This window comes from Malurus melanocephalus, unplaced genomic scaffold, assembly GCF_030028575.1.
Source record: "Malurus melanocephalus ecotype Western Australia unplaced genomic scaffold, MMel_1.1 scaffold_630, whole genome shotgun sequence".
NCBI classification, from domain to species: domain Eukaryota; kingdom Metazoa; phylum Chordata; class Aves; order Passeriformes; family Maluridae; genus Malurus; species Malurus melanocephalus.
Window position 1 is genome coordinate 196,475 of NW_026623862.1, and position 15,725 is coordinate 212,199.

A 15,725-nucleotide genomic window follows, 5' to 3' on the forward strand; every position below is an offset into this window, starting at 1 on the left:
CTCTGACTTTGCTCCAATTTTACACCAGCAGAAGAAAAAGCTCACCGCCCCTTCTGTTTCCTACTGTAACTCTCCCGAGTCTTTCTTGGCAGGAGTTCATAGTCACGCTGTAACTCAGATTGTTCCTCTGAACACAACTAGTACAACCTGCATCCACACTCAGAAGCATTCCCAGCTGAGCATAGGTCACGATACGAATCGATATGAATAGAGCTCCTTCCTGTGCTTGGTGCACGGCAGAGGCTCCGGCGCGGCGGGACGAGGTTGGGCTAYGCCAGGAGAATGATCCCGCTGCCGACTGCTCCTCACATGGCCTCGCACCTGATCCAGGGAGACTTTTCTGGGCAGGAAACTCCACTCTGCAGCTCTGGAGCAGCCTGAGCAGAAGGTGTCTGCAAGACCCAAATGCAGTTTGCCCGAGCATGTCAGTAAGCAAGCAGGGAGAAGCAGCCTGCAACGGAGCCACAAAATGCTGCGCTGGGAAGTGTGTCGGCAGAGGTTTCCAGAGCCTGCAGGAGCGGGATTGGGGGAAGGTCTGAGTGTCTGCAAGGAGAAGCCACCCAAAATGCATCCCATTTCAGAACCATGCATGCATGGGCTTCCCAGGGAGCAGCGGCACAGATTCAGCTGTGCAGTCGTAGCTTTGACACAAGAGCCTTGAGCTGCTCACACATGAAGATGACAGGCTGAAGGAGAAGGAACGGAGCTGTGTCTTTCTGCAGCAGTACTGACCTGACGTGGGCTACAGGCACAGTCTAAGTGCAGCCCTGTCTTTGAGCAAGGATGGCCAAAACCTGTCCAAAACCTGTCCCACTAAGGCCACGAGGATCCTTCAAAAACCACCCTGCACTGAAGATGGAATGAGCAAGATAAATGAACAAACAGAAATCAAAGGTTGGGAAGATTGAAAAGGGGGGAAACAGACACAGGACTTCATGAATCAATTCACTAGAAACACTACAGACTGCCAGGTAATCTGCCCATCACCACATTTGCTAATTAGGAAAGAATGGCAAAGTTTGGTGTGCCAAACTTTGGGAATGTTGGCATCCCTTGCATTTTTCAAAAAAAAAGAGGGAGTGAACTGCTTCCTATGTTTCTAATTGCATCCTCGGCCTTTTCCTTTCTGATTGCAGTACATATGAATACGAGATTTCATYAGGTAATTGTACAACACCACTTCATTTCCTCCCTGGATGTCTTTGCTTTGGAGCATGCAGGAGCTGGCAGGCAAACACCTCACAGTGCCCCCAGAGCAGATGACTTTTTGCAAATAAAGACCCCCTCAGCACTGGTAACTTGGGAAAAGCTAAACAAAGGGCCTGCCTACAGCCAGAGCTGCTCGTTCCACTCGAGCAGCGCTCGTCATCGAGCAGCGTGGCTCTCCTGGGTGAGGAGAAGGCACACAGCAGGAAAAGGCACGATTAAACACTGCTCACACCTCCAGCTGTCTCCGCTCAGGCTCGCTGCTGACCTCCCAGAGTAGGGCCCTTCCCAGGCAAGGCTCAGCCACAAATAAAAACAAGCTCCTCRATAAATAACTGGGGTGCTGCATTTCTGCAGTCTGCACCTGTACACGAGCAGGGAGGGAACTGCAACTGGGAGCTGGGCTGCTTTCCTTGGGATTTCCATGGCTCCTTTTTCTTTTTCTTTGCTGGTGCAACTCTTCCACTCTAACAAGGCTGCCCCATGTGTTGCAAGGCACAGGAGTCAGTAAAAACCAAAGGAAGGAATGCTCCACCCCTTCTCACTCCAATTTTAGCTATTTTTCCCCCTTCATTCTCTGCTTTAGTTCATATTTTTCTCCTTTAGTGTTTTTGTGGCAGTAGGAGAAACACCGTTCCCTAGAATGCATAATATGCTTAATTATCATTCTCAGTTAGTTCTCTAGGAAAAAAAAAACCCTACAGGAGAAATCAGTTTAATTAATGAGTATGACCAAATGCAGCCTTAGTTCTAATGCAGTATCATATATTATATGTCCAGTTGGGCAGTTGATCTTCTTTGGGTAAAATGAACAGCAATGCAAAAAACAGGGAGCTCATGAATCAATATTCTGAGTGCAACTAACCCCTTTTGTATAGTTATTCTAAGCCTTCCTCCAGATTTTGATGACAATGTCGGTTCCCAAATACTGCTTTTGGCTTTGGTAACACAGGATCAGGCCTGTACAGTCGAGTAATAGAAAGCTATTGCTTGGCAGTACCAAGGGTTGTGCCACATGGTAAATTCATTAAGTAATTAAGGAAAAAAAAACCCAACCCTTAACTCCAAGATAGCTCTCAAATAGCCATACCCAATAAAAATCCCCAGTGTGTATGAACCACAGGGGTAGCAAGGTTTCATCTGAAAGGAAGATTTGGTGATCTAGATACTTTTCAGAAGGGCTACTGTTCACATACTAAATTATTAAGGAAATATTATGGAACAGGATTATCAGGAAAGAAAAAAAAAAAACGCAGTGTGCATTAGCTGGCTTAGTCAGAGGAGGTTTTGCTGCATTCCTCATGCACGGAGATGACTCCCTCCCTGTGTAATTCCCTGTGCACTCCCAGTCCTCTGGAGACTGTTGGTGTGCATCATCCTTGCTCCAGCTGAAAGACTGTGCTCTGMCAGAGRTTCAGGCTGCCTACCATTGCTGTTWATCTCCTCACATCTTCCTGCCTTTWGATAAAAATCCCTGTTCTTTCCCAAATCCCATTCAGGCTGTGTCCCCTGCAAGATGTGCTTCATTYCTGGCCCAGGCCAGACTGTTCACACCAGCACTGCCTGTTTGGCACACGGGCTCCTAAAACAATCTTCCCTTTCCAATCCTGCCTCTGGTGACATGGAGAATTGTACTCTGCACTGAGCTGAGTTTTGAACAATTTTAGCTGCTTTTTTTTTCCCTTTCAGTGCTCACTCTGCAGTCTGTATCAAAAGCACAAGTCATTCTTTTCTGGAACACTTGGTTACTTTTTTGAAGAGAGGCTACACTRATGTTCTGATATTCATCTCATACCAGGGCCAGTGGATGGAGAAGGAGAAAAAATCTGCAGATAAAACCAAAGCCTCTGTTTCACAGCTGAGGAGGGAATACTTCTAATCAAGAAAAAAACCCAGAAACAGTGGGGAAAAATAGAGAGATGGCCAGTCTTCAGGCCTAATTAACCACTGGTGTAAACAGATGTCYCTACAATCAATCCAGAAGATTTCGGGCCACCCACCGGTCTTGAGCACGACCCCAAAATAAGTCTGAAAATATTAACAACAGGGGCTGTCAAACACACAAGCCACACACACTTGGGCACAAAGGTCACCACCATGTCCCCAGAACTATGGACCACCTGCTCCTTTTTCACCAGGGGAGAGCAGCTCTGCTGCTCAGACTCACCCTGAGCACTGCACAGACTACAGCYCTTCCTGAAGGAAAAGGACATCAACAAAGCTCTCCATGCAGCCACACGGTTCTGGGGCACAGTTGCCCCCCACATTCTTCCTAAGAACTCTTGAAACCTGAAAGAGGCCTGGCTGCAYTGGCAACTTGGATTATGTTTAGCACTGCTCAACCCTGCTGAGATACCAAGGGTTTGCCAGACAAATGGGGCTGCCAGTGGGGTGACCAGAGGCTTCTAGAAAAGGATGTTCCTGCTCAGATTTGTTGCATTAAAGCATTGTACAACAGTTATAACGAGTTTGAGGCTGGGAGGGCACAATCAAAGTGGTGTTGTGGCTACAGTGTTGATATAGGATGCTGCACAGCATTGCAATATGTTATGAAGGACTTAAAACCATGTCACTGGAGTTTAATGTGCTTGTGCTCAGATCAGTTACTAGGAAAAAGAAACAACCAAACCAAACCAACAACAAGCTATTTCAATCTTATTTATATGAAAACATTAGTTAATACAGCGACATCCAAATGGATGCACCCACCTATAGCTCCTTCTGCTTGCTGGAATACAACCTGTAGAGCGTATTAATGCTCCTAGGCAGTTGGGGGGCTTGGGCCTATTGTTTAAAACTAATTTCTGCAGCTTCTGAGAGCCTCTAGATTCAAAGAATGCTTACCAAGACAGAGGCATTTTCAAAGTAATTCAAATTTGCAATGATAATCCTTCCTCAGACTGTTCCAGGTACAAAATTCTTCACAGACGATGGTTATCTGTACCCATTTCAGACAGAGGTTTCTGAGGGTCTGATTTTAAGTAAACAGTGAGTGACCTACACCACTTCTTTCAAAAATAAAAAAAAACAAAAAAGCAAAACACCATAACCAACAAACCCCAATAAAACAGAAGTTGAATCTGCAGAGCCAAATTTAGAAGAGGAAGGAAAAAAAAAAAGGAGCTGGCAGAAAAGCTAGCACAAGAACATCAAATGTAGCAGCATTAACTCCCACTGCCATTCTGTTCCTCTACAAATAATTGAAGATCATATAGAACTGAACTCATTGAGTCAATGCAGTGAATGCACAAGTCTTTCTGTTTTAACCCTTCACAAAATGTGTGGCTCCTTAGATTATGTGCAAAGAGGAGATTGGAAAAAAAAAAAAAAAGACTGAATGAGTACATCAGATGCTTTTAGTGACTATGCCTGTGGTAATGATTCATTTTGTCTTTCTACATTCCCTAGTGCTAGCACGGCTAAAAGTCAGCAGAAGCTCATACTGTATATGCAGGTAAACAGACTGTGGGTGATGTCTGCATTTCTTAACTCTACCTAAAACCACCCCGTAACCGTCAGAAATGCATTTYATCTTTCTGAAGAAAAAGGGAACTGCACAAATGAATTTAGGCTCTCCTCTAACCTTTTTTTATGTTCTTTCACTTTAAAGGAAGCTGTTCATTTATAGTGACCATTAGCCAAAGGCTAAAAGAGGTTTACACCTAATTAGTATTCCCAAGCAARGATGAAACACTAAATCACTGCAAACCCACCCAACATTTAGGTTCTACCWAGAGCACAAAGAAAAGCTGAAAATCCACCATTTATCATCACAGCCCATCTTCCTCTTCCTTTCACACCTCTTAATGCTCTCTTTCTTCCTCCCACAGTGGCCCTGGGATGCTAATGTCCTTGAAATGTGGCAGGGATCTGGAAGATGGGAGAGGCAGATCTCCTGTCTGGTCACACCCACATGACATAGCACGTACGGGCATTTGCAGAGGTGCGAAAGAAAATAGGAGGAAAAACAAAAGGAGAAAAGAAAGGAGCAGGGATTATATGGAATTTGGGAATAAGATGTTGCACGTGGCATACGTCCCCCTAAAGACAGTAGTGGTTTTCTGTGACAGCATTAAGCAGGCTGTTCAAACAGTAATAATTCTCCCTTTTTTATTTTTATTTTAGCCTTGGTGAGGGGGCAAAACAGAGGCATGATTGGAGAAGAGAGGGGAACAAGTCAAGGGAAAGGGRCAGACCCAAGAAATAAGGAGGAAGAGCAGCGTTCCCATTGATGGGGCTGCTACCAAGTTCAGGGTCTTCCCTTGTTTGACCACTGGACAGCAGAGAAGAAAACAACAASAGGTGTATCACTGAGGCTTTCCCTGCTTCTTCTCCCAGCCACAAACTTACCCAGCACAAATGGGATGGGCAGAAGGCTCCCAAACCCCTCTCTCTTTCCCAGAGATCCACCTTCCTACCGAGGTTCCACTTTACCAAGCAGTTTCTATCAGATTTATTAGGTGGAGGGAAGGTGCCAGCGACTGAGCCATAACTCTGGTCTGTGGAATGAAGTACCTGCCCACCCAGAGCAGCCAGCCCCGGGTGCTGCAGAGAAAAACACCAAGAGCTGGGCAGAAAGAGGCATCCTGTGCGAGAGGCTCCCAGCGAGGGGCCAGGCAAGCCAAGGAGAGAAGATTGTCCATCTGCTATCAGTCATGCCCCAGTGCGTTTTCTAATCACCCACCCTCAGGGGACATTCCTAGTGTGATTCCTGCTAAGCTWAAAAGTCATCATAAATTCCAGTTACTTTGCTTGCTTACCTACTACCTACTGCAGCGTCAACCTTGGTTAAATATTTTTTTTTTCCCTCTGAATCTACTCTTCTGCTAACTCCCCTTTACTCCTGTGGAGGTTCAGCCCCTGCCACAAGAGCAAAAGAAGTCAAGCTGATGTCAAAGTGCTGATAATTTGACTCCACACACGATAATTTGACTCCACATACCCMAATACTACTCCCTAGCATACAGAAACCTCCTTTTGTTGGCAGTGCTCTTCGAAGGAAACTCTCATCTGAGCAGCTGGGAAAGGGCAAGTGCCTGCTCCTTACTCGAGTTGTGGGGTTCACAGAAAGATYTGCCCTCAAGAACATCAGTGCTTTACTCCTGCCAGAAAAAAAAAAAGGGAAGGCCTGGTATTTGATGGGTTTGTTTTTGTTTTAAAACCAGAACAACATAAATCAAATCACCTCTGTTGGAGAAACACTGTCTTCTGTGAGATGTTCAGGCATAAGAYCACAGTGTCCCAAGATCTTTTTGCTAGCTGCCATAGCTGATGTGGGCAAAACAATGAGAAGGAAATGCATTTGTTGTTTTGATCTTTACTTCCTTTCATTTAGTGAAGATTCCCCTTAAATAAATGGAAGTGGGGAGATCTTGGAATAAGCCTTAGCAAGTTTTAATCACACTTTTTCTTCTTGCAAGCGAGCCGTCATTCAGTAGCTAGGTGGTTCTAAATAAAGAACTCTAGTCAACAACAGGAAATAACTCCCACAGAAAAAAAAAAGGGCAGAATACAAACTCGCAGCAACTCTCGTACATAGCTCACAACGGCCTTTTGTTCCATGCACATTAAGTCCAAAATCTTTACTTTTCAGAACATGCTCTTACTCTAAGTAATTAAAACTTATTTTTAACTTGTTGCAAGAATGGATCCCTTCCTTGCCTTTCTCCCAAAAAAAGTCACAATAAGAGTCAGAAAATCCCAAACTATTCCCATTTTTACTATTTAATTTAGTAAGTATGGACATTCTACGAATGCCACATGATGACCAGGATTTTACAAAGCTACTGATGGTGGGGTTTTCATCTGTTTTCCTTTGTTTTTCCTTTTTTTTTCATTTTTTTTTTTGGGCAGGGGGAGGTGTTGTGCTCTCTGCAGCAGTTTATATCCTTCACAACGTTCAGAAACCACTGTATGTTCAGAAAGTACAAAGCACCTGGTCTGTGGGAGGGGGATGAAGGAGAAACTACACATCTCYAGTCACTTTTTAAAAATTCAGCCTAGTGTCTAGAATCACCAGSTTTTAAATTATACAACACATCACACATCACAGGCCAATGACTGAGCACAGGCACCAAGCACAACATTCAAAAATGCACAACAAAAATCCCTTCAAGAATACATTGGTTGATTCCATCTGGMTTTKAAAAATGTGGTTTTAGTGTGCCAARGGGGGAATTTTAARATGGCTGCTGCTTGTGGGCTGCTATGGATAAGTCTCTGCAGGAGATCAGAGAGTTTCTTTAGGAACATTGCCATCACTTGTGGCAAGTATCTTTTGGAACACAAACACACATATAGCAGGTTTAGTGACCAGCTGATTCCAGCATCTCTCCATCAAATCACCTGATGTGGCTCTGTAACATTGCAACCGAACTGTAAAACCAATTTCCATTCTAGAAACAGGTCCTGTTTGAATTATACAGCTGGAAGAAACGGGGTTACCGTTTCAGGATGGATTTTTGTGTCTGGAATACGTGAACTGGCTCAGTGTGCACGTGTGTGCATGTGCAACAATCCGAAGTTTACAGAAAGAGCAAATCACATTTGCTTCCTAATGCACAATGAACACACAGGCTGAAGCAAYTCCACATTCAAATCCAGCCCCAAACTGGTGGTTGTATTATGAAAATCCTCAGCAGTGGGTTCAAACATGAGCTTGCAATTATAGCCCTTTCTTGTTTTGAAAATAGATGTCACTGCTGACAAATCTACACTCTTTCTGAACTTTCAGAAAGGAATAAAAATCAACGAGGTAAAGCATCCTAGAGCAGCTGTCCCAGTGTTTCCCAGCTCTCACCCGTTAGGTTGAATACTACAGCAATTTCAGTGGGACCAGCACCCTTTAAAAGACGTAGTCTCTGTCTTTTTCTCTCTCTCGCTGAATGATATTTCTGCCCACATGCACTGACACATACAGTGTCTAACAAGGCTGTGATTCATTTTCAGTTCTAGTCATGCTCACAAGTGATGCAGTGCACTAGCTGTGCCTTCAGGATCTGCGTAATTTAGCTTCATTTTCTCTGCCCCCACCCTGCATTAAGTGAAGTTCCAACAAAGCCAAGTCATCACCCACCAACTCCCCCTCCCACCTGCTTGGGGGATGTGTACAGCAGGAATCTGAATAATAATAATAATAATAAAATTAAATTTGTTTTTTTAGAAAGAGAGAGGAGGGGAATGACAGCTTGAGAAATATCATGAATTGTTAGAAAGCTTTCTAACAGTGAATAATGTGAGTGAATAATGATAATGGGATGTATACTACCAGATCACTGAAGCAGCTGTATCAGTCCTGAATCATCTCCCCATACACGTTAAAAGCAGCRCTGTGTCTTGCATCGCGAATATCCTGCAAGTTCACACTAAGGAGTGATTGACATAAAATCTGAATCCCTGATTTACAAAGGCAAACACCTCCTCAGCTCTCCCTCGTGGTGACCATTCGCTGGTCCCCTGCCCTTTGCTGTCACTTTGACCAGGCACAAATGTCAGCAGGAGCCATCAGCACGTCCCAACTGCAAACCTCCCGCACCCAGTGGCCACCATCCATCATGAATTACACACGGTGGTTTTGTGATACAAATTACAAGCTGCTTCTGAGCTAAACTCCATGTATTTGAGGCATGAGGCCAAGCTTGAACAAAGTGAAAGACAGGCTTTTTATTTGATAAATCTCATTATCTCGCTGGCATTCAAAATTCATCTCAGACACAGAAATGCATCACAGAGTAGTTCTCTAGTTACTTGGAAGAGCCAAGATGCTTTAACATGAAAGTTAAAAAGGTGTTTACACCCCACCACACTAACATTTCTAGGTCTCCTCCACCTTCAACCAGGAACTATGTTTTGTAGGACAAGATTACTTGATTTTCTAAGCAAAGTAAATCGCATTTCTTCAGCAAAGACCCCCAAACAAAAGCGAGTCACTGCAGACTCCTTCAAGCAGATCTTGGTGATCTGCATGATTTCCTTAATCCCTAACCAATGACACAGGATAAGAGGAATTAGCACCAAAAGCCAGAAGGTACTTCAACATTACAGGTGTAATACTGAGAGGGTCACTGTCACCACAGAGTTACAGKGAACTCACTGAACACACAGCACCTTTCCAGCTTTACATGGAACATCTGTGTGGTGGGAGCTCTGCATAAGACAGCCACACCCTCCTAAGCCAAGCAGCCTCTCCTGTTGCTGACCCYCATTCGTGACCAACATGCCAGAGCAGGGATTAAATTCCCTACTTCCCATGTCCTTCTYGTCCTCACTCCCTAAAAGCTGACTCAGTTTGGCTGTGTGGCTCACCAGCCCATTTGCTGGCACATGCCCACTTCAGGTCTTGTAAAGAAAGAACCCAAGAGGACACAGAATTTTGGGCTACCCCAGGCTTGWCCAAGCCTAATGGTTGGGGGAGGTGGAGTTCATCTCTCTGGCCTCCCATCAGCATCCTCGTTTCTGCCAGGACAAGGCTGGGCTGATCASGAGCTGAAGAAATAAATTTCCTCAYGGTCATTTGTTCCTGATCCTTCTCCTCCTCAGAAGCTCCCAACCATATCAAAGGAACGAAGGAGTGACCACAGCCAGGGAAGGGCTGATCTACATTTCTGATGTATAACACACACAAGTACAAAGGGACCAGATTATCCCATGAGGCTGGTGTCACAAAGGGCTTTAGGAGCTCTGAAACACTTGGAGGAGGATAATTCCYGGGGCTGGATACTCGYTGGGAGTAACGGGTCAGGCAAGGAAAGCGGTGGACTATCATTTCAGCAGACTGGCTACTGCCTCATTTTGCAAATTGAAGAAATGAAGCGCAGGGAAACTACAGGATGGCTTATTGTGGAAATGAAAGTCAAGGCCGTGTGTTTTGATTTCCAGAGCACCCCACACAAGTCCAGCCTTCCTCATCCACGAAGTCATGYTGTAAACATCCTCAGGGCAGGGCCTACACCTCTCATTTGCTTTACATCTGTGGCTTCCAATCTTCCACAGTYTGCAGATCCCTTCACGCTTTCCAGTAGGGCTGTGCATTCAAAGCTGCTGACAACAGGCTTGCTTTCCCTGGCTTTCCTGTACATCTTGCACGTAACCCATGGATCCTCGTGAGTCTGTTCTCTGTGGCCCTCTGCAGATTCCTGCRTGCCCCTCTCTTCCTATGGACCCCTACACGCCACAAGAGCCAGCAGCAGGCGTTTTCAAAGTGGCCCTAACTCCATCTAGTTGCCCTAATTTGAGACAAAAGCACAGAGCTTCCCTGTCATTTCAGCATTTCCCATCTCAAGGTATGGGAGCTGTTGATCTCCCACATGAAAATGCATTATGCTGTCAGCCCAGCCTAAGGGCTGTTATTTAATTTACTTGAGGAGGTAAGTGAAAGCCCCTTCATGCAAATGCTTACAATGTGATCTGGAAAACAGCAGGCGTAATTAGATAAAATGGCAGCAAAGCCCACCAGGGAAATAATGTTAATTCATGAGGATTTTCCTCTCCACCTCCCTCTCAGCAAGGTTTGGAGCCAAGGAGGGGAGGAAAAAAAGAAAAAAAAAGCCAGAATGCACCTCAGTGATCTATCAAGTAGAAAAACAGGACAGCAACCAGTGGGGTCATCTAAAAGATGCCTCTGCACGACATCCCTAGCAGGACTGGCAGCTCATGCTCCTACGTGATGCAGCACTGAAAGCAAAAATTGCTCTGTCACTGTCATAAGTTAATCTGAGTAGAGACATAATGAGCCATCACCCCTAAACTTCACATCATCTCTTGCCCAAGGCCTTGCCAGGCTATGGAGATTTCTCACGTGGGAACATCACTGCAGCCCCCTGCCCCGGTAACCATAAAAACACCACAACTCTTTTGCAAGTCTTAAAAGAAGATCTGGCATTTCCAACCTACTCATGAATTCTTTCCCTTGAAAATATCCAGGAAAGGGTTCTGACCAAATTGTCACAGCCCTAACGGTAAAGGAGAACATGAGGGCGCCCCAATTCCAGCACGTGGGACACAGATCCGATGGAGAGGAGCTCTCCCAGTGACCTCAGGAAACCACAGCTCTGTGWTTCTGCTGCTGCTGCCTCCTCCCTCCCACCTAGAAGCCAGCCTCCTGATTGCTGACCTGCCACTACCAAAATGGATTCCAATTAGCCAACTCACTCACAGCTATTAGGAAAGAGAGACATTTTTTGTTGTTGAGTAATTACTCCTCATGAAATGGCTTACATCCCTAGTTGATTAGGTCACAACACACTGTGAACAAATTGATGTAACAGAGATATCTTTAACCTGATAAATTAAGGCATACTTTCTCAATATAGAAAGCTTAATTGAAGCCATGCATGGGGTACTTACCAAAGGCATCTAGAAACAGAATTGTAACATGCACAAATAAACAATGGTTGAGATCCAAAGACAGCAGCCCATACAGATCCAACTCGCATATTTATTGGAGGGGAAAAAAAAAAAAAAGCTAGTTTGTCTGCTTACTGCGAGGATAGTAAATGACTCAAAGTGAACAGAGTAGTTTGACATCAGCAGTTAAATATGTAAAGGCAAAATTCAGGTGGCACATGTGAAAGAAAAGAGATTTTRTTTGTTTGCTTCCTCACATACTTTCCCCCAGCTATCAGAGGAAAAACCTTTTTTTTATTCCTAGTCAGGGATTTACTTGCTGAAGCAATCAGAGATACACAAAGTTTATACAAAGCCTGAATAAGTGTGCCATAGKAAAGGTTCCCAAAATACAGCCCCCCTAGAAGTCCCCCTAGAAGAATCTTGAAGTCAGCCTGGGTTCTATTGCAAATAAATTAGATTACATTTTCTCTCCCTTCACCAAATTCCAATCTTTAGTGTCCCTCCACAAATAAAACTTCATCTGCCTGGAGAACAGCAKCTCCTCCACCACTTCTATCAAGTCACCCATTGTAGTACACTGGTTTATTTAAAACCAAACCCAATTGCCCAAGCCCGWAAATACCGACTGCTTCCTGATTTTGGGACTTGCCCATCTATTAAAAAGGAAGCCGTTCACTTTACAGACCCTGGCCCTAATCTTTCAAACAGTTTCGCCTATGCTTAGCAGCAGCACGCGAGCACTTCGGTCCAATGTAAGCATTTGCTGAAGCGAGGCCAATATTTCCTGTTGCAGTTAAAAGCACATTATACAGTTAGGATGGAAAAATAYGTCTGCGACACAAAAATCAACCCTTCTCTTCCCATTTCAGGATGAGGGGGTCGGGAAAGCACTCTCAATGTAAATATATGTGACAAGGGCCCAGGCGGAGTGAGTGCCATGAACAGCTTTATCCTGTGCTGGCTTTCCAAGTCGGGAAACCAACTGGGTGTCATTTAATCTCCCAGATTAAAATCACTTAGCGAATATTGTATTGTTTCAGCGCTCTCGCTGTCAGCGCAGCGTTGGGGGCCTCGCCGGCGCTCTGCTGCTCGCTAACTCACCGCTAATGAAACCTCGCGCAGGAGCAGCTGCCGGAATCTGTGTCAAACTGCATCTGGCACCCATCTATCTTCCAGCCATCTAAATTCACCTCTGAAATCATACAAAAGCAGCCGCAGAGCTCCCTGCAGCCACTCCAACACACCAGGCTTTGTCTCATCAAGCCTGTTAAGCAATTTAAAGCAATTTCTTTTTTTTTTAATTTGCCTTGTGTTTTACAGCGGCAGCTTTCACAAAAGCAGCGAAGAAGTTAAGAAAAAAAATTGGGGGGAGGGGAGAGGGAAAAAAGTGCCCCCTTTTCTTTTTTTTTCCTGAAAAAAAAAAAAAGCTTGTCAAGCTCTCAGTAGACTATCATTAAACCAGTTTTGGCTGAAACTGTATGTTTAGGGGTTTTCCAATGGAGACACTCTGGTGCCTGCAACACTCAGACAGGGAGGGGAGGCTTCTATACAATTGTTGAATTGTTGTCATGGCTATTAAATATGCTGTAGCACAAATACCCAACAGGGCTGAAGGTTTGCTGTGTATTGGCTCTGGAGAGGTATCAAAAATACTGGTATTAACTAGYAGATAACTGAGCTATACAAACACTGAATAAAAGATTCAGTCAAAAGTTTTAAAAGGTTTATTAACTTCACTCCAAACCCTTCCCCCCTTTTGCCCCCCTCRCCTCTCAACTGGGGCTTAAAGTACCCTGTAAATTAGAAATATTTTGCATTTACTGTAACGTTAATTTGACCGAGTCTCTTCTTAACGTTTGGGGTRAAACAGTCTCTTCTCTCTTTGCATTTTCTGCAGAGGACAGGAGTTTTGCTCCACCATCTCGTTAGGCTCATGAGTGGCAGTTTTAGAGAGTGGCACAGTAAAGCCATGACTTGCTGACTAAAACAGGTCAATGAAAAACAGGCTAGTGACTGAAATTGAAACTTCTCATTTCTCTCAAKAAAAGGGTGTATTGTCAAGATAGAGTCTAGCATGTCTATTAAGCAATTTTCAGAGCAGCAGCAGGCCCCACCGGGACAGACGCCGTCCTCTCCACGCCAAACCCCAGCCGGCTGCCGGCGAGGAGCATTAAAGAACACGGCGTGCAGAGGGCAGGGGATGTGCTGGGCTCCCCTCCCAGGCTGAAGTTGTCCATCCAGCCAAACAGGTCATGATCCAGGTCTCGGTGACATCCGGCCATACGGCATGGAGGACTCTGGGTGAGTATGCCAGGCCTTCTGCAAGGGCAGTGGTGGGCGAATTCGGGAGGCGTTTCCTAGACTGAACGCAGCRAACTGCGGAAGGAGCAGGAGAAACAGGATCTGTCAACCCATCTAATTAAGGTGCATTTTCCCCACGCAGACTCATACACATCTCTCCAGGCTATAAGGCCCTCATTTCTTGCCTTAACCCAAAACAGACTGACTTACATTTTGCATTTCTATGACAATTTGTTCTCAGCACTTTTCAGGAAGAAGCGTAACATACCTGTCCTATGAAAATTATCACAGTGCTCACAGATTTCTCAGTCTCTGCTACTAATTCCATTGTGACCATCCCCTGTCTAGCTAACCTTTTGCAGCAACTGAAATAATCTGAAAAAAACCTGGAAGCATGCTCCTTCCCTGCAAGCTTCCCAAATAACCACATAGACAAGAAATCACATTCTTGAGCAAAGACTACCAGTCCAACTGCGGGCATTGCTGCTGTTTTACCCATTAAGTCAAAAGGAGATTTGGATATGCCTTGCATAGGGTTACTGTATAGGGATGCCCAAAATGAAATCACCAGTGCTGAGAGGCTGAGKGAGTACCCTGGGCTGCCCCTTCCAGCCCCCAGTTGAGCTCAACAGCAGGACTGACAACAGCCTCAGGATTGTGGCCACCAGGAAAAGCCACAGAGATCGACAATTCATTTTTTACAGGCCAACGGGCTGACCTCTGGGCAGCAATGGAACAAGTCAGCATAAAGGTGACAAAGCTCTGTATACCATTATTAATCATCCAAACCAACTAGCAGAAAATCCATGCGCTGATCAAGGTAGCTTATACCTCCTCTTTTTTTTCCTTTTTCCCCCATCTGGAGGTATCACGAGGGGTGTTCTCACATCCTGCTCCCTGAAGAAGCCAGTCCTGCTCTCTGAGTGTTCACCAACGTCACGCCAAGCGGTGACGCAAGCCATGCTGCTGGCCAGGTGGTGGGGTGTGACCTATTTCTGGGCTACAGGGGTTTGGTTGGGGAGGAATGCGTAATGTCTAGTGATGGAGGTGGGAAGAGGAGCAGATTGTTGTAAGAAAGTCAGGAATTGATCTGTGTATTGGCTCTGTGTTTTTAGAGGGAARTAAAAGGCCAGGATGAAAGCAGTGCCACAGCCACAGGACCTTAACATCAATCTGGAGGSGAAATAAGAAGGAGAAAGCATCCCTGCTACCGGAAGCAGAAACGTTGTGCTTACAGTGATGCCTTAGGATTTTAGCTTCTATATTTTTCACGTATCTGTAATCCTGTAATTCTTTAGTGTATAACTACATCCTCCATAGACAGAGCTGAGCTACTGCTCTCCCATTTTCAGACAAAACAATTCCTCTCTAGGCCCAAAACTCAAGGACACCTCACTGTCCCAGACCCCAAGAGATGCAAACAACAGTAAATTGGGAGAGCAAACTTGGAGTAAATTACTTCATTACCTGAAGCTGTAATGAGAGAATTAACCCCTGAATGCAAGTGGACAAAGCTTATAAAGTATGAAAAACCTGTAACCCACAGTCCATTTTGGGTGTAGCCCCTGGGTGGGCTATGACTGCCCTAAATGTACCTGAAGGCACTTCAATAAATAGAACTGCCTTTTATTCTCTCAACTTTGTCTAGCCTCTGTTTTAGGTAAGTCCAGACAAGGCATCAACAGAAGTAATGTGTCCCCAAAATCTGGTTTCTTTAACAGCATGTGGCATAGAAGGGAGAAATATTTTAAAGACACAGAGGATTTCACTCCTCACCTGCCTTCCAACAAGCACATTTATTCAAAAACAACCTGTCCAGCACCACTACCAGGTGGCTCAGGTTTTATGCATGTATAAGCTGTCCTGTAACT

General features: G+C 44.9%; 1 protein-coding gene across 5 annotated transcripts in view; it reads right to left on the reverse strand.

Annotated features, from left to right (window-relative positions):
• SERTAD2 (SERTA domain containing 2) overlaps window positions 1-15,725 on the reverse strand; it is a 76,606-nt gene that overhangs the window by 21,853 nt on the left and 39,028 nt on the right. The window contains exon 2 of one of the 5 annotated variants that reach the window (XR_008966450.1): window positions 12,991-13,929. The exons of the other annotated variants lie outside the window; for them this stretch is intronic. The gene's annotated coding sequence lies outside the window, so the exon portion shown is untranslated. Of the gene's footprint in view, window positions 1-12,990; window positions 13,930-15,725 lie in introns of those variants that run through there. 5 annotated transcript variants of the gene reach the window in all.